The 19,558-nt window shown below is 40.7% G+C and overlaps 1 pseudogene; it reads left to right on the top strand.

The window, feature by feature from the left end:
- Nucleotides 1-3,038: 3,038 nt before the first annotated feature.
- Nucleotides 3,039-13,657, top strand: LOC139386749 (outer dense fiber protein 2-like; annotated as a pseudogene).
- The last annotated feature ends 5,901 nt before the right edge of the window (nt 13,658-19,558 follow it).

Below are 19,558 nucleotides of genomic sequence, written 5' to 3'. Positions count from 1 at the left end.
ATCATGCCCTTCTTGCCTTGTCTCTCAGATCGTTCACAGCTTTGTGGAAGTTACCTGTGGCGCTGATGTTTAGGCCAAGGTATGTATAGTTTTTTGTGTGCTCTAGGGCAACAGTGTCTAGATGGAATTTGTATTTGTGGTCCTGGTGACTGGACCTTTTTTGGAACACCATTATTTTGGTCTTACTGAGATTTACTGTCAGGGCCCAGGTCTGACATAATCTGTGCATAGGATCTAGGTGCTGCTGTAGGCCCTCCTTGGTTGGTGACAGAAGCACCAGATCATCAGCAAACAGCAGACATTTGACTTCGGATTCTAGTAGGGTGAGGCCGGGTGCTGCAGACTTTTCTAGTGCCCGCGCCAATTCGTTGATATATATGTTGAAGAGGGTGGGGCTTAAGCTGCATCCCTGTCTCACCCCACGACCCTGTGTGAAGAAATGTGTGTGTCTTTTGCCAATTTTAACCGCACAACACCACTTTCCATCAGTTTGTATAGCAGACCCTCATGCCAAATTGAGTCAAAGGCTTTTTTGAAATCAACAAAGCATGAGAAGACTGACTTTATTTTGGTTTGTTTGGTTGTCAATTAGGGTGTGCAGGGTGAATACATGGTCTGTTGTACGGTAATTTGGTAAAAAGCCAATTTGACATTTGCTCAGTACATTGTTTTCATTGAGGAAATGTACGAGTCTGCTGTTAATGATAATGCAGAGGATTTTCCCAAGGTTACTGTTGACGCATATTCCACGGTAGTTATTGGGGTCAAATTTGTCTCCACTTTTGTGGATTGGGGTGATCAGTCCTTGGTTCCAAATATTGGGGAAGATGCCAGAGCTAAGGATGATCTTAAAGAGTTTTAGTATAGCCAATTGGAATTTGTTGTCTGTATATTTGATCATTTCATTGAGGATACCATCAACACCACAGGCCTTTTTGGGTTGGAGGGTTTTTATTTTGTCCTGTAACTCATTCAATGTAATTGGAGAATCCAATGGGTTCTGGTAGTCTTTAATAGTTGATTCTAAGATCTGTATTTGATCATGTATATGTTTTTGCTCTTTATTCTTTGTTATAGAGCCAAAAAGATTGGAGAAGTGGTTTACCCATACATCTCCATTTTGGATAGATAATTCTTCGTGTTGTTGTTTGTTTAGTGTTTTCCAATTTTCCCAGAAGTGGTTAGAGTCTATGGATTCTTCAACTACATTGAGCTGATTTCTGACATGCTTTTCCTTCTTTTTCCGTAGTGTATTTCTGTATTGTTTTAGTGATTCACCATAGTGAAGGCATAGACTCAGGTTTTCCGGGTCTCTATGTTTTTGGTTGGACAGGTTTCTCAATTTCTTTCTTAGATTTTTGCATTCTTCATCAAACCATTTGTCATTATTGTTAATTTTCTTCGGTTTTCTATTTGAGATTTTTAGATTTGATAGGGAAGCTGAGAGGTCAAATATATTGTTAAGATTTTCTACTGCCAAGATTACACCTTCACTATTACAGTGGAACGTTTTACCCAGGAAATTGTCTAAAAGGGATTGAATTTGTTGTTGCCTAATTGTTTTTTGGTAGGTTTCCAAACTGCATTCCTTCCATCTATAGCATTTCTTAATGTTACTCAGTTCCTTTGGCTTTGATGCCTCATGATTGAGTATTGCTCTGTTTAAGTAGACTGTGATTTTGCTGTGGTCTGATAGGGGTGTCAGGGCTGACTGTGAACGCTCTGAGAGACTCTGGGTTGAGGTCAGTGATAAAGTAGTCTACAGTACTACTGCCAAGAGATGAGCTATAGGTGTACCTACCATAGGAGTCCCCTCGAAGCCTACCATTGACTATGTACATACCCAGCGTGCGACAGAGCTGCAGGAGTTGTGACCCGTTTTTGTTGGTTATGTTGTCATAGTTGTGCTTAGGGGGGCATATGTGGGAGAGAATGCTGTCACCTCCAGGCAGGTGTTTGTCCCCCTGTGTGCTGAGGGTGTCAGGTTCTTGTCCGGTTCTGGCATTTAGGTCGCCACAGACTAGTACATGTCCCTGGGCCTGGAAATGATTGATTTCCCCCTCCAGGATGGAGAAGCTGTCTTCATTAAAATATGGGGATTCTAGTGGGGGGATATAGGTAGCACACAGGAGGACATTTTTCTCTGTTAGGATAATTTCCTTCTGAATTTCTAGCCAAATGTAGAATGTTCCTGTTTTGATTAATTTAATGGAGTGAGTTAGGTCTGCTCTATACCAAATTAGCATACCCCCTGAGTCCCTTCCCTGTCCAGCGCTATCGACTGTGCCGCAAATGCATGCTCGAGCAGCAGAGTCGATATCCACGCTTATAAACCCAGGGTCGTTACACTATATTCAATTTAGTCTATAGCTTTACTAAAACTGTATCATTATGTAAACTTATGTGAATAAACCTCAAAATAAATTATCAAAGAAATCACAATTTGGACCTTTACAGCCAAAAAACAACTTTTCAAATGCAAAAGAGGAAAAGAGGGGCATGAGTCACTCATCAAGTCTACTTATTTTTTGCTGCTCTTGACTGATTCAAGCAGTCCTTTCTCCTAGCCAGAGAGAAGGCATTACATGACAAGTTGAAGCATCTTCATTTTTAACTTTTGGACTTCCTCGTAAACATCTGTGATGCAGAGCGATGTTTCCTCCAGCTTTTTTACGAGTTGGTCAAAAAGACACCCACGTTGTGGAAAAAGCACGGATAAATCTCAGCATCTTCTGTTTTTTCTTCATACTCAAAAATACTCTTCAGTGCCACAGGACAGGTCTCGCCAAGGGACTTGAAGTTTGATGTAAGAGCTAGCCAGCTTCGCAAGAGACTATCGACAGCTGGATGAAGAGAGAGCCATCATGTGCAAACATGTCGCACAATTTCACGCCACTCAATGTCAACAAAGGCAAAAAAATGATACTGATAAGTGGCTGTAGATCTGTAAAACAATTGTCTCAATATCCACTGACAGCTGATCGCAGGCGTGCTTGCAGGCATTATGAGCTATGTGAGCTGGGCAATTAGCTTTCAGAATGCGATTGTTGGCACTGCTCAATAACTGGTAAACGGAGAGGTGTTTTCCAATTTGGTCAGTTTCCGCAGTAGACGTCACGAAGAATGCACCGATATTGCTAGCACCTTTAGCTAGCGTGGCCTTGTGCATTTCTGTGGATGCATGCTGAGTTAGGTCATTCTCCCCTCCATGGCCAATTGATAATTCCCGACGCATAAAGTGCAGAACGCTTTCGTCTAGTCACCACTGACGGGCTTAACCCACGTCTTTTTTGCTTCACATTGTTTGTTGCAGCTGCACAGTCTTTTCTTTTTTGCAGGTTTATCCATATATTCTTGATCTGCCAAACCGACCGAACAATAACAGAAATTACTTGCAGGAATTGTCGAGTTTACGCTTTACTGTGGTTGGATGAATTTACGGGACAAGGGAGGTCCCGTATGGGACAAACCAAATTAGCCAAATATAAGAGACATCCTGACTAATACGGGACAGTTGGCAACCCTACCCCCACCGCTTGTCTTACCAGATGTAGCTTCTCTGTTCTGCCGGTGCATGGAAAATCCCGCCAGCTCTATATTATCCGTGTCGTCTTTTAGCCATGACTCTGTGAAACATAAGATATTACAGTTTTTAATGTCCCGTTGGTAGGATAATCTCGATCAACTAACAAAAAACTAACAAAATAGCACAGTTGGTTAGGAGCCTGTAACACGGCAGCCATCCTCTCGGGCGCCATTCCTTCCATCCTGATGCTGTGTTTTAACATTTAGAAACGTTAAATCATTGCTTGCGATACGGCTTTCAAAACATATGGCCTCTATCTTTCATCATCAAGAAAGAATCTTTCAAATAAAAGAGATATACTTACTCTAGCAGTTTTGCACAGATCCATACAGCTAGATAACTAATTAGCACAGGTGGTCGCCTCCTGTCTTCCGTCTGTTGTCCCTAAACAAGCGCTGTAACATGGAGATATGGCCGTGCGGGAACACTAACCTATCAAGTTGTGTATTAATTTAACATTGTTATATTTAAATTATTTCTAGCTGATATGAAAGATAAGGTCCTTATGCTTCCAAAACCGCAAGTGATGCATGTTAATGTTCAGACCGAGCGTCGGGGATCACAAAAATACACTATACATCTACATTATAAAACGATTGCATTTGGGAGAAACACTGCACAGACACAGCTCTAAGTGTGGATCCAATTGATTTCTAACCCTCTCTCTGTCTTTTCTTTATATGTAGTTATGGAGACTATGGTGCAACCATGGACAAAAGTCCCCTGTTGAAAGCATTGATGAATGCCGAACCGGCGGCCAATTCTGCAGCCATACAGCTCATGTCATTCAAGGAGACACTGGAGGACGATTTTGCCGTACGTGAAGTCCTTTGCAGTTGATGTGCAGACAGTGCACCTGTCTTTATTTTGAGAGGCATAACATAACATATCATTAATTCGGTTACTATGTTTAAGGTGTCAAATGTGTCAAAAGCAGAATTGAATTAATCCTTCTGTTACAAAGGACTCAAGACACTCTGCTTCTGATAACCGGCGGATGTCAAGGCAGAGAGGCCTTCTGCTGGAGAAGTTGGAGGTTTTTAAACGGATAAACAAGTCTGTTCGACAGCAACTTCAAGACCTGAAGGATGCAGAGGTTGGCAGTTCTAATCTGATGGCTAATGATTACTACTTTGAAGGACTGTCAGCTAGCAGTTTATAAGGGGGTCATGCTTATGACAAGTTTTTAGAATGCATTAAACCTGTGCACTAAAGTAAAGGGTTATTTGAACTTTGTCTTCTTAAATTAACATGATTTGACTACCCTTTTTGTCTCCTGTATTAGGCGTCTCGAATGGAGACAGACAAACACATCGATCTCTTACTAAAGAAGCTTACACAGGCTGAGTGTGATAATCTGGTAAATTGCTTCTCCCTTGGTGAAAAAAATAAAACTTCACACATTACTCCAGACCTGTATTGAAACGCTTTGAAATGTTGACATAGCGGTGCCAAGGCTTAAGATTTTATAAGGTCTGCCAGTTTGTTAAGCTCCCCTTGGCAGATAATAGGGTCATTCAGTGCAGTATGGCTCAGTGGGTTGAAACATGATGCCAGCTACATTAAAGTTGGGGATTTGATTCAATCCCACATGGGCCACATATACTAAACTTGTGTGCTAAGACACTTTGGATAGAAAAACATTTGCTACTGTTTACTATACACATTTGTCATTTGAAATGAAAATTGTGCTGTGAGAAAGATACAATATTTTTATTTTTATTATATTTTTTATTGTTATTTTGTTTCCACCAGCATTTGAAAGGAGATTTGAATGATAAAGAAAAAATGGCTGAAGAACTGATGGGTTTGCGGAAGAAAGAAATGGTTAGCATTGGCCTTTAATTTCACATGAAATACACAAGCGATGACCACAATTTGTACATGGTAAAACATTGACAAAGGTACAAATGAAATTAAGGCATTGTCTTCACACCATCTCTTTCTGCTTTGATGCTCCACAGGAGAACACAGAGAATGCGGTCCATGCCACCAAGTCTGTGGAGACCACACGTGCTCACCTGCAGGGCCAGCTACGCAGCAGGGAGGCCGACAACAACCGTCTCACCGTGCAGCTCCGGGTAACACACATTTTCAGGCATCAGTCTATGAATATATCAATCACTTTATTGTCCCATTTGAGAACTTAGAATGGCTTGTCCTTACAATCTGTAGAATAAGACACAGAGAGCAAAATACACAATTTCCAGTAAATATGAAGCTTCCAGACTGTGTGTCTCGGAGGGTTGGGAAGAAAGTCAGCAAAAAATAGATGCATTTCTGTTTCACAAAGAATGGTGGGCAATATTAATTTATGACCCATCCAAGATGGACGTCGTCTGTAAGTGAAATCCTTTTTTTTTTTTAAAGGCTAGGAATTAGTGTGTAGAAATGTTTATAGTGTTCCCTCACTTTTTTCCAGGGTTTGGAGACACATTTGACTTAACAGAAGCTGGAGATGGATGGTCTGAGGGGGAGATCTCTGGTGTTTCGGAGAAGGCAGAGCAGGAAAAAGAAGTCCTGAAGAAGGCCACCCGCGCCCAGAAACAGAGGGCCCAGAAGCTGCTGTGGATAAATGCTACACGAAGCTGAGGGAAAAAGTATGCATGGGTAATGTTGGGAACCAATAAGAACACCATTTTTACTTTAGCTACGGTGTCCCCTACTTTACACGACTTGGGTATCCCGTTCTTGGTGAGTTCATGGCCACTGCCAGTAAGGTGCGTTATGTTATGTTCTATGACATGTCGAATGTTCAGCTGGCTGAGGTTCATTCAGAGAGGGACACATGGAGGAGACAACAGGAGCAGAAGACAGATGAGAGAATACAGCTTGATGCACAGATAGGACTGCTAAAAGAGTATGTCATTTCAAGCCTTAGTATTCATTTTTTGTCATGGACACAAAGTCTGGCATATTGTCAATCCAGGTCCTTGAGGCAATAAATAATGTTCTTGAATTTTTTTAACTTTTCAGATCTTCTCCTCACAGAGAGTATTTGGGCAAGCGGCAATTGCTTTTTTCTTAATTCCTTTTTTCTTAATTCCTTTATTCTTATTTTGGGGATTTGTGTGTATTGTGGGGCAGCAGGTAGCCTAGTGGTTAGAGCGTTGGACTTGTAACCGAAAGGTTGCAAGATCGAATCCCCGATCTGACAAGGTAAAAATCTGTCGTTCTGCCCCTAAACAAGGCCGTCATTGAAAATAAGAATTTGTTCTTTTTTAATTTATTTTTATTTCACCTTTATTCAACCAGGTAGGCTAGTTGAGAACAATTTCTCATTTACATCTGAGACCTGGCCAAGATAAAGCTTCTTAACTGACTTGCCAAGTTAAATAAATAAAACATATTTAGGTTTTACTGCACTGTTGGAGCTAGAAACATCAGCATTTCACTGCACCTGCGATAACATCTGCAAAATATGTGTACATGACCAATAAAATTTTATTTTATTTAGATTTGTATTGTTGTTTCAATGCAGCCAAATAGCAGACATTACTGTGAAGCTGCAGAAAGAGAGGGATGAATTTGCTGCTGCAAATGAGGTCTTATTGCTAAAAGTGGAAAAACTCAACTCTGAAAACAGAAACATTGGCCTTGAGAACGCAACCCTCAAGGTAGGAAAATAAAACGGCAATATATACCTTGAAGTTGTGTGTGCACCACCCAACAATTATTGATTTTTTAATTTAGTTTGACCAAAATGTTACCTTGAGCCATAGAGTAGCCCCTATATAATCTAAAGTAAACTAACTATCTAAGATAACAAACTTACTGTAGCTCTACTGCTTTCTAATTCGAATACCTTATCTGTATATTCTAGCATGTCATTTATTCCCACCATAATTCAGGATGATATAATTATATATATACAGTACCAGTCAACAGTCTGGACACACCTCATTCCAGATCATTTTTACTATTTTCTGCATTGCAGAATAATAGTGAAGGCATCACAACGATGAAATAACATATATGGAATCATGTAGTAACCAAAAAAGTGTTAAACAAATAAATGTTTATATTTGAGATACTTTAAAGTAGCCACCCTTTGCCTTGATGACAGCTTTGCACACGCTTGGCATTCTCTCAACCAGCTTCATGAGGTAGTCACCTGGAATGCATTTCAATTAACAGGTGTGCCTTGTTAAAAGTTTATTTCTGTAATTTCTTTCCTTCTTAATGCGTTTGAGCCAACCAGTTGTGTTGTGACAAGGTAGGGGTGGTATACAGAATAAATCCCTATTTGGTAAAAGACCAAGTGCATATTATGGCAAGAAAAGCTCAAATATGCAAAGAGAAACAACAGTCCATCATTACTTGAAGACATGAATGTCAGTCAATTTGGAAATTTCAAGAACTTTGAAAGTTTCTTCACGTGCAGTCGCAAAAACCATCAAGCGCTATGATATAACTGGCTCTCCTGAGGACCACCACAGGAAAGGAAGACCCAGAATTACCTCTGCTGTAGAGGATATGTTCATTAGAAATAACTGCACCTCAGATTGCTGCCCGAATAAATGCTTCACAGAGTTCAAGTAACAGACACATCTCAACATCGACTGTTCAGAGGAGACTGCGTGAATCAGGCCTTCATGGTCAAATTTCTGCAAGGAAACCACTACTAAAGGACACCAATAAGAAGAAGAGATTTGCTTGGGCAAGGAAAACAGGTGAGACTGGAACTGGAGGGGTGTGTAAGGGAGCTGGAAGAGTACCCAGAGTTACTGTGTGCCACAGAGCAGAGTCTTGCGGAGTGCCAGGACAACCTGAAGTGCTCCGAGAAGACGTGCAGAAAAGGCAGAGGCCATTAGACAACTGCAGGTCAAGGTGTACATTTTAGCAGTAAGACTATGGTAACCTGTAGATGGGCTAGTAAGTGCTGTTGGAGTACAGTAATGTAGATTGTGGCCGTTTACCACTGTCAACCACCAGATGGCAGTCAAACCCTATATGTGGTTTCCTTTTATAGTCTTATAATCACAATGGTTATAATGGTGTATCCCAACCCGGTCCTGCTTTGACTTGGTGTTAAGGTTTGTGACTGAATGTGCTCGGATTGCAGTGGGAAGAAAGTAAGGTCGCAACCCTGTGTGCCCATGTTAGTTGTATATAGAGCCTTGATGGTCACCTTAAACTGATTTAAGATGTGTGTCTACTACGGTTTCAGCACTGTTCAATCAATCCTTGCCTTTGAATGTTGCTCATGTTACCTTTGTGCAGTGTTGAGGGTGCTGTGTTGATAAATCAATGTAATTCCAGTCATTGCATGGTACAGATCTACTATCTTAATTTGTTCACTCGGATGTCGCAGAGAATATTCCTGAGCAGCAGGACATTTACATTTTAGTGTATTCAAGGTTTAAAAAGGCTTCTAAAGTTTGTAATTTCCACTTTAAAATTTCTGACTTGATTTCTGCAATCAAAAAATGGATCAACCCCTACAAAAATGTCCATTCATTATAATCCCCATAATAATTCACATTTCCTGTTGCTGCAGGATTATTTTCCTGCTGTGAGAAGCAGTGTCAAATTAAGTGCATCTGTACAACTCTTTGTGTTGTTGTACTGTATGTGCTTGAACCCCAATTCATATCCCCATGTTCAATACTAATTGAAAATGCATGCAGCATGTAAGATATTCAGTCAAAGAGTAAATTTTTTGACCAACCCCAATTCTGAAAATATGATTATTCTTCATCCAGGTGGAGAGCCAAGGGGAGAAGATGAGATCGTCATTGGACATGAAAGAGGCTAACTCACAGCTACAGCAGAAAGTGGATGCTCTTCAAAAGTAAGTTTATCTTTCTCTCATCAGACAAAATTCATACATGCTCCCATTTTATTTCGAGTGGTATTTTCAAATGAGATTCTTCTATATTTCTCATGTCAAAGTACATTAGTGACATTGAAGATATATTGTATTGTTTTTCATTTTAAAAAGTTTCAAGCCTGACCAGGGTGAATTCTGAAATGTTCTGAAATGTGTATACAATGCTGATGACTGTTTTATGTGTAGGTTATGAATGTGTTATGAAGTCCTTATGTAGCTAAATATGTGCCCTTCAAGTATCGTTGTGTATTCCTCAAGGCAGATGGAAGAGCTGCAAGGGGAGAACCAGGGGCTGGTCCGTAGGCTGGCAGGTCAGGAGGACGCTTTACACTATAGCAGCAGGCACCTAGAACAGCGCTCAGCAGACTGCCATGCTCTCAACAGAGAACTGGAGGCCGCTCTGGCCGACGTCAGGCAACAGGTACTGTATGTTAGCAGCTGCTGGATTATATAGAGTGTGGACAGTATTTCATGCTCATATGCTCAGCATATGGTTTTACTCAAACCTATCATGTGTATAGTAGCAAATGTAAATGCTCAGAATAAATATATATGTATATAGTACTAGTCAATAGTTTGGACACACCTACTCATTCAAGCGTTTTTCTTTATTTTTACTAGCTTCACCTGGAATGCTTTTCCAACAGTCTTGAAGGAGTTCCCACATATGCTGAGCACTTGTTGGCTGCTTTTCCTTCACTCTATGGTCCAAATCATCCCAACCATCTCAATTGGGTTGAGGTCAGGTGATTGTGGGGGCCAGGTCATCTGATGTAGCACTCCATCACAATCCTTTTTGGTCAAATAGCCCTGGAGGTTGGGTCATTGTCCTGTTGAAAACAAATGATAGTCCCACTAAGCGCAAACCAGATGGGATGGTAGCCATGCTGGTTAAGTGTGCCTTGAATTCTAAATAAATCACAGACCGTGTCACCAGCAAAGCAATATCACACCACCTCCTCCATGCTTCATGGTAGGAACCACACATGGGGAGATCATCTCTTCTCCTGCTCTGCGTCTCACAAAGACATGGCGGTTGGAACCAGAAACGTCAAATTTGGACTTATCAGACCAAAGGACAGATTTCCACCGGTCTAATGTCCATTGCTCGTGTATCTTGGCCCAAGCAAGTCTCTTCTTCTTATTGGTGTCCTTTAGTAGTTGTCGTGTCTTTGGCTATGCCGGATTAAGTGATATGCTATTCTATAAAATAATTTCTCCGTAATTAATATCACCTGATTGAGCTAATCATGTAAATGTAATTAACTAGAGAGTCGGGCACCACAAAATAATATTTATAGAGCTGTTATCTTCCGAATAAACTCTTAAAGACCTAGTAATATTTTACATCAATAGCAGTCAATATCAATCGTCATCTTAATTCAGTCTCATCTGAAAGTTGTAAACCGAACCCTGGCTAACAATTTGAATCAGCAATACAAAATTGGGTTTAATTATTTATTTACTAAATACCTAACTAATCACACAGAATTACACATACACATACATAATTAAATAATAACTTGATTACAAATTACATCATAAAGGAAAACGTCCCTAGCGGGCGGAACAGATATGAAAGCTTGTTACACAAAGGAAAAGGGTCTGGGTTGAGTGAAGGAGCGGGAAGACTGAGGAACAAAGGGGAAAAGCTGTGCTATCGTAAATACAGTATCTTATGCATTCTAAATTACCGCCAATTTGGAAAAGGAAAATGCAATAAATATTTACTCTGAGCTGCGCTTCGGTAGGTTGGTGGTAGATGGAAGGCCGTGTTGCCCAACTGAGTCCTTTGTCCCTTGAAGAATGTCTCTGGTGGTCAATTGGATACGTTGTTGTAACGTCGTTGTGTGGTAGACGGGATACTCTGTCTGTTCCTTCCAAACCCTCGTTTGCATCTGCTGTTGCTAACTCAACGGCTAGGCGGTATCACTTCTGTAGTGAATAAGAGTTCAACGTTCATACCATTCGCAACCAAAGCTCACATTGATGTTGTCTTCGTTCTGTAGTTATTATCTGAACCATTCTGACATAGGACCGTCGTCCTCACATCATCGGAACAGGAAGTTATATTGTCGTCAAGGGCTTATGTAGGAAGGGAGCGGAGGGGGTGTTTGAAAAGTTTTATAGTCCATGTCCCTTCACAGGGGAGGGCCACTGATTGAGTAGAGCTGTATCTTATGAAGACCCAAATCTCACATTTTAGAAGCTAAAATCACATTTCATCCCATCACGAATAATTTCATATTCAAACATTTAAATTGAACAATTCCATGCGAATCCGATAACTCTGATGTGTAGACTTTCCACTGTAGAGTTTGTCATCTTATCATTGATGAGAATGTCTCAGATGACAACCGAACTGACATCATATTCATTAAGTACCACCGCATATGTTCAATTGTTCGGATTATCAGAATATAGTTAATTTCCCCCCACCTACTGATTTTCCCAGAATCTCTGTGTTAACCAAGGGTTTTGCAAATGTAACCTCAGTAGGGTAGAGAGAGGAAAAAAGGGGGGAAGAGGTATTTATGACTGTCATAAACCTACCCCCCCAGGCCAACGTCATGACATAGTGGTTTCTTTGCAGCAATTCGACCGTGAAGGCCTGATCCACGCAGTCTCCTCTGAACAGTTGATTTTGAGATGTGTCTGTTACTTGAACTCTGTGAAGCATTTATTTGGGCTGCAATTTCTGAGGCTGGTAACTAATGAACTTATCCTCTGCAGCAGAGGTAACTCTGGGTCTTCCTTTTCTGTGGCTGTCCTCATGAGTGCCAATGTAATCATAGCATTTGATGTTTTTTGCGACTGCACTTGAATAAACTTTCATAGTTCTTGAAATGTTCCGGATTGACTGACCTTCATGTCTAAAAGTAATAATGGACTGTCATTTCTTTTTGCTTATTTGAGCTTTTCTTGCCATAATGTGGACTTGGTCTTTTGCCAAATAGGGCTATCATTTGTATACCAACCCTACCTTGTCACAACCCAACTGATTGACTCAAACACATTAAGAAGGAAAGAAATTCCACAAATGAACAAAGCACACCTGTTAATTGAAATGCATTCCAGGTGACTACCTCATGAAGCTGGTTGAGAGAATGCCAACAGTGTCGTCAAGGCAAATGGTGGCTACTTTGAAGAATCTTAAATATATAATATATATTTTTTGGTTACTACATGATTCCATATGTGTTATTTCATAGTTTTGATGTCTTCACTATTATTCTATAAAAACAAAGAAAAACCCTTGAATGAGTAGGTGTGTCCAAACTTTTGACTGGTTCCCAGAAGGAAATGGAAAGGCACAGAAACCATTTGAAGATAGTGTTTTTTAGGAGTTGAGTTTGTATCAAGAGGTCGAGGTTGACTTTTTGATACATCTCATCATCTCTATTTCTTTAATGCCAAGGTGTCCAAAGTGAAAGACAAAGCTGTTTCCAGAGAAAGTTCCTTTCAGACTAAAATCCTGGAACTGGAGGGTGAGAAGAGCAGGAGAGAGAATGAGCTGAAACAGATTAAACAAAGCAATCAGTTGGTGAGTATCAGACACGATCACCTATGATCACCTACTGCATACCATAGGATGTTTCTCATATCCCTTAAAGTTAATGATAATACAGTACAGTACTTTTTGATGCCATAGCCAATCAGACCATTTTTTATTTTAAAGAATAAAAATACATACATTTTTCCATTCAATGGATTGATTCCTTTGTGTAGGCTGAGAAGAAGTTTGAGGTGCGTCTGAAGGACCTGCAGCTCAGCCTGAACCAATCAGAGAGCCACAAGCAGAGCATTCAGAACTACGTAGACTTCCTCAAGAACTCTTACTCCACCATGTTTGATGAAGGACTACCACCGGTAACATCTAGCTTTGGATCATCCTACTTTTTAAAATGATAATTACTCAGATATGTGTGTTTGTGGTGTGTTATGTGTAACTTGTTGTTGTGGAAGTCATATGAGCCTTACTTACTATGTATGAACCTTACTTACTATGTATGAACCTTACTTACTATGTATGAACCTTACTTACTATGTATGAACCTTACTTACTATGTATGAACCTTACTTACCAATGTTTTTAATAATGTAAGTGTTTTGGAAAATGAATGAGTTTGCGCGTTGATTCATCTTCGATGAAGAAGTCCATGTTTGTTTTTATATCGATCAGTAACTACTTTTTTCCATTATAAATAGAATTTCAATAAAGTTGATAATGGATATTGTACACAGACAGAGTTTTTACTCAGCGTACTGATCCAAATAGTTTTTCTTAAGTCTTAAAGGGATAGGTCGAGATTTTGGCATAGACTTCCGCTAGTTAGCAATCTCATCACAAACAACCTTTAACTTCCTTCAAACTGCATGCGGAGACAAAAATGGTATCATTGAGTTCATCTGACTCTTGGTAAGTAGAAAAAAAATGCTTAATTGACAAAATCTCGAACTATCCCTTTATTTAAGGAAGGTAAGTCTTAAGCCTGTATATCACTCAGCAGTGCTGTGCAGGATATGCGAACCTCGGAGAGCCAGTTTCATGACCTGTCTGGGATCTCACTGTCTCCAGGGTGTTGTTCAGGAGTAGTCAGTCAACACTTTGCATAACATTTGTAGGGAAACAATCTAATTGAATGCCAACATCTGAAAACAAGGTACAGTTGCTTTAGCTGTCAGGCCTGGTTTCATCACAGGATCTCCAGATATCCAACGCAGAGCTAACAGTCTCAGTTATGTGAAAGACAAAAACAAACAATTCAACTGATAGGTTGTGAACAAACAGGATGAACTCAGAAGGACAACTAGAAAAAACTCAAACCAAGTTTATTCAACTAACTGGATGCTTCAGCTGCAAACACACTTGTACAGTGATCAAACAGGCACATATACTGTATGTCAAGATGAGATGTGTGTGACTTCTCAGAACTGTCCATCTGTTTTCCAAACTGCCTAGATGTTGCGCGGTTAAGCGCTCTGGTAGCGGTTCCCCTTCATCAGGTCACTTCTCCGTGATGTTTACAAGGGACCTTCTGTTCAACTTACTCAACATACTTTGCACACACTTGCTGTTGCCCTTTTCTCCACAGTAACTTTCCATATTTAAAGTTAATCTTCTCCATTCATTGACATACCATATACATTTATTAATCAGGTAACATAAGGTCAAATATAGTGACAGGAGTAAGTATATTTCAAGTTGGAACACAACAAACGAGCAGCAACATGAACCACATGTCCACTGATACTTCCTTACTTCCCCTCTTGGCCTCTTTGTGTTTCGCTGTTGATGTGTTTATGTGAACTGGGATATTGAGTTTTAGAGGTTGTTTGGGTATACAGGCCTCCAGTCGAACATAGCCTGGCCTACCAACAGGAACCTTGGTATATCTCACAATGCTTTGTTACATAAGCTTGACTTGACACATCTGATGACATCCAGGAACAGTTGTTACTCCCTGTGACAGCCAGAGATGGACAGTGTTGTTTCCATTGGACCTAATCAACACGAATTACTGTTGTACTGTGTTTTCCCTTCACTGACCATAGGATAACCATACAACCATACATTCTATGTGAGGGTATATTAGCTGGCTGCCATGAGTTGGACCAAAGAGTGTGACAATGTGATGATGACTTCATTCTGTTCTTCTTTGCCATTCGTCTTTTCTTTGCCTCTAAATTACAGCCAAAGACTGAAGAGGCTGTAATTTAGACGTTTCAAACCTCTGTTACAGCGTTCACAGAAGGGAAGGTTTGACCTCAAATGATTAGTTGTCCAGAATACCCAGTGTACTGGACCACCATTGATTATGTTATGATTATGGGGCTATTGGTTGAGTCAAAATCCTGCCTGCATTTGTCTGGTGGTGAGCTGCTATTATGTAAACTCATCAAACCCTAGGGCCCTCAAACTCAACTCTGGACCTCGAAGCCAGTTCCACTGCATTTTTTAAATGGTTCCCCTCTCATCAGGGACTGACTTAGACCTGAGACACCAGCTCTGTACAATGAATTATTAGGTAGGACAGAAAACCAGCAGGCTCTGGCCTCGTAGAGTAAGGGTTGAATACCCCTGCCCTGGGGTATAGGCCATAGCCTAATGTCAGTCAAGTGCCTCCCATGTTTAGCGACAGGGTCAGTTCCATTTCAATTCAGGAAGTAAACTGAAGGAGGAATCTAGGATTTTTAAAGCTCATATATGGACTTGTTCCACTCCTCTCAAGTGTTCAAAGACAAAACTCCTTGGTTGTCGGATGTGTGTACTGGTAGCGAAGTCAGGTGCAGGAGAGCAGAGATTTGTGAACAGGCGCACACTTTATTTAGGCAAAAGTGCAAAACGCGCAAAACAGTCACAAGAATTATGTTTAACAATAAACATCTTCGTGAAAAATAACACGGAAAAAACAAGCCAGTCTGGCACGTCAACAATACACACGTAACACAAACAATCTTACACAAAGACATGATGGGGAACAGAGGAATAAATACATGTAGATTGATTGGGGAATGAAAACCAGGTGTGCAGGGAACAAGACAAAACAAATGGATACATGAAAAATGGAGCGGCGATGGCTAGAAAGCCGGTGACGTAGACCACCGAACGCTGCCCGAATAGGGAGAGGAGCCGACTTCGGCGGAAGTCGAGACATTGGTACTCCTCAGACACACGATGGACACATTTTACTTCTGTGTGCGTCAATGCCCTCATTTCCTCCCCTGTCCAAGTCTGCTTACGTAATACTGTCAGTGATGCATCTCTGTCTCTCTCTCTTTCATTCTTCTTTCATGCTGATGCCTGACATGTTAAGCAAATGAGAAGGTATAACACACTTTTTTTATTGCAGACACAAATACACACACATGCATGAGGGCCACTGCTGATCCAGGGGACTGGGTAATCTCACTCTCCAAGGCCGACGTGAGTAATATTTTTAATCAGGTTGACACTCGTAAGGCCGCGGGGACAGTATTCCAGGGCGTGTTCTCAGAGCATGTGCAGAACAGCTGGCAGGCATATTCATTTTCAACCTTGTACCAGTCTGTAATCCCCACATCTCTCAAGCTGACCTCCATCATTCCTGTTCCCAAGACCTCTAAGGCTACCTGCAACAATGACTAGCAATCACTCACATCTGTAGTCTGGTTATGGCACACATCAACTCTATCATTCCAGATGCCCTAGAGTCCCATTCCAATTTGCATACCATCCCAACAGATCCATAGACGATGCAATTTCACTCCATACTGCGCTCACCCACCTACAGTACCAGTCAAAAGTTTGGACACACCTACTCATTCAAGGGTTTTTCTTTACTTTAACTATGTTCTACATTGTAGAATAATAATGAAGACATCAAAACTATGTAATAACACATATGGAATCATGTAGTAACCAAAAACGTGTTAAACATTTCAAAATAGATTCTTCAAAGTAGCCACCTTCGCCTTAATGACAGCTTTGCACACTTGGCATTCTCTCAACCAGCATCACCTGGAATGCTTTTCCAACAGTCTTGAGGGAGTTCCCACATATTCTGAGCACTTGTTGGCTACTTTTCCTTCCCTCTGCGGTCCAACTCATCCTAAACCATCTCAATTGAGTTGAGGTCGGGTGATTGTGGAGGCCAGGTCATCTGATGCAGCACTCCATCACAATCCTTCTTGGTCAAATAGCCGTTACACAGCCTGGAGGTGTGTTGGGTCATTGTCCTGTTGAAAAACAATGGATAGTCCCACTAAGCGCAAACCAGATGGAATGGCGTATCGCCACAGAATACTGTGGTAGCCATGCTGGTTAAATGTGCCTTGAATTCTGAATAAATCACTGATAGTGTCACTAGCAAAGTACCCCCACACCATCACACCACCTCCTCCATGCTTCACGGTGGGAACCACACATGCGCAGATCATCTCACAAAGACACGGCGGTTGGAACCAAAAATTAGATCAAAGGACAGATTTCCACCGGGCTAATGTCTATTGCTCGTGTGTTTTGGCCCAAGCAAGTCTCTTCTTATTATTGTTGTCCTTTAGTAGTGGTTTATTTTCAGCAATTCAACCATGAAGGCTTGATTCACGCAGTCTCCTCTGAACAGTTGATGATTAGATGTGTCTGTTACTTGAACTCTGTGAAGCATTTATTTGGGCTGCAATCTGAGGTGCAGTTAACTCTAATGACTTTATCCTCTACAGCAGAGGTAACTCTGGGTCTTCCTTTCCTGTGGCGGTCCTCATGAGAGCCAGTTTCATCATAGCACTTGATGGTTTTTGCGACTGCACTTGAAGAAACTTTAAAAGTTCTTGATATTTCCGAATTGACTGACCTTCATGTCTTCAAGTAATGATGGACTGTCATTTCTCTTTGCTTATTCTCTTCGTTTATTGGCTCCCGAGTGGTGCAGCGGTCTAAGGCATTGCATTGCAGTGCTAGAGGCATCACTACAGACCCTGGTTTGATACCGGGCTGTATCACAACTGCCGTGATCGGGAGTCCCATAGGGTGGCACACAATTGGCCCAGCGTCGTCAGGGTTAGGGAAGGGTTTGGCCAAGGTAGGCCGTCATTGTAAATAAGAATTTGTTCTTTACTGACTTGCCTAGTTAAAAATGGACTTGGTCTTTACCAAATGGGGCTATCTTCTGTATACCACCCCTACATTGTCACAACACAACTGATTGTTTCAAATGTATTAAGAAGGAAATAAATTCCACAAATGAACTTTTAACAAGACAAACCTGTTATGAAGCTAGTTGAGGGAATGCCAAGAGTGTGCAAAGCTGTCAAGGCAAAGGGTGGCTACTTTGAAGAATCTCAAATATAAAATATATGTTGATTTGTTTAACACTTTTTTGGTTACATGATTCTATACGTGTTATGTCATAGTTTTGACATCTCCACTATTATTCTACAATGTAAAAAAATAGAACAAAGAAAGAAAAACCCTTGAATGAGTAGGTGTTCTTAAACTTTTGACTGGTACTGTAGGTAAGAGTACCTATGTGAGAAGGCTGTTCATTGACTACAGCTCAGCGTTCAACACCATAGGCCACTCCAAGCTCATGACCCTGGGACTGAACACCTCCCTTTGCAACTGGATCCTGGACTTCCTAATGGGCCGACCCCAGGTGGTGAGGGTAGGCAACATGCTTTGTATGGCAAATGCACCGCCCTCAATCGCATGGCGCTACAGAGGGTAGTGTGGACAGCCAAATACGTCACTGGGGCTGAGCTCCCTGCCATCCAGGACCTCTATATCAGGTGACAGGTGCGGAGATGCATCTTTTAAATGCAAACATTAGCTAGCCAAAACAGACAAGCCAACCCACCAACTGTCCGGCAACTAAGTGGGTAAAAGCAACCAGGCATATCCAATCAACAACTCAATGACTTATCAAAAACCACATAAAAACCTCTAATATATGTACAACATAAACAGAGATCTCCACTACCGTTGCAGATCATGGCCCACAGATCAGGTTAAAGACACTTACTGTATGAAAATAGACTTGGATGTATTTAGAGGTTTTATGATGAGTTGATGTTTGTGCAGACTGAATGAAATGTAGGAGCTGGATTAGAGGACCCACAAACACAATGAACTACTACATTATATATATATATATATATATACACACACATACATACACACATACACACACACACACACTTGAGCCATCCATTCAACTCTAGATCCCCTCAGAAGTGGGTCAGTCAGAAACACAGCAGGTATCCCTTACTCTAAAATAACTATGGGTGGAGGATAGATTAAACTAGAGAAAGCAATGCCAATAAAACTAGGTTAAATATCAACTGTCCATACTGTGATATCTAGTCATTCACAACAGAGCATCAGGTTCCATAAATACATACATTTTATAAATAACATTAAAAAAACAAATGGTCGAAAACATGATTTTCCAATATGGCCTATCATATCTTAAGAAAACGTCAAGATTTTAGAAATAAATACAAATAATGTTGTGGTATTAAAAACAATGGCACTTGTTTGACAAATCTACTCGTGATTAAATCATTCTAGTAGCTGCCATGAAGCAGATGTTTTCATATTTACAAATAAACACAAAAAGATAGCCATGCATACAAAACAAGTTGTCATTGAACAGAAATAT

Source organism: Oncorhynchus clarkii, chromosome 28 (genome assembly GCF_045791955.1).
Source record: "Oncorhynchus clarkii lewisi isolate Uvic-CL-2024 chromosome 28, UVic_Ocla_1.0, whole genome shotgun sequence".
NCBI classification, from domain to species: domain Eukaryota; kingdom Metazoa; phylum Chordata; class Actinopteri; order Salmoniformes; family Salmonidae; genus Oncorhynchus; species Oncorhynchus clarkii.
Note: the sequence above shows the minus strand (reverse complement) of the source record. Positions and strands in the feature narration are given on the sequence as shown.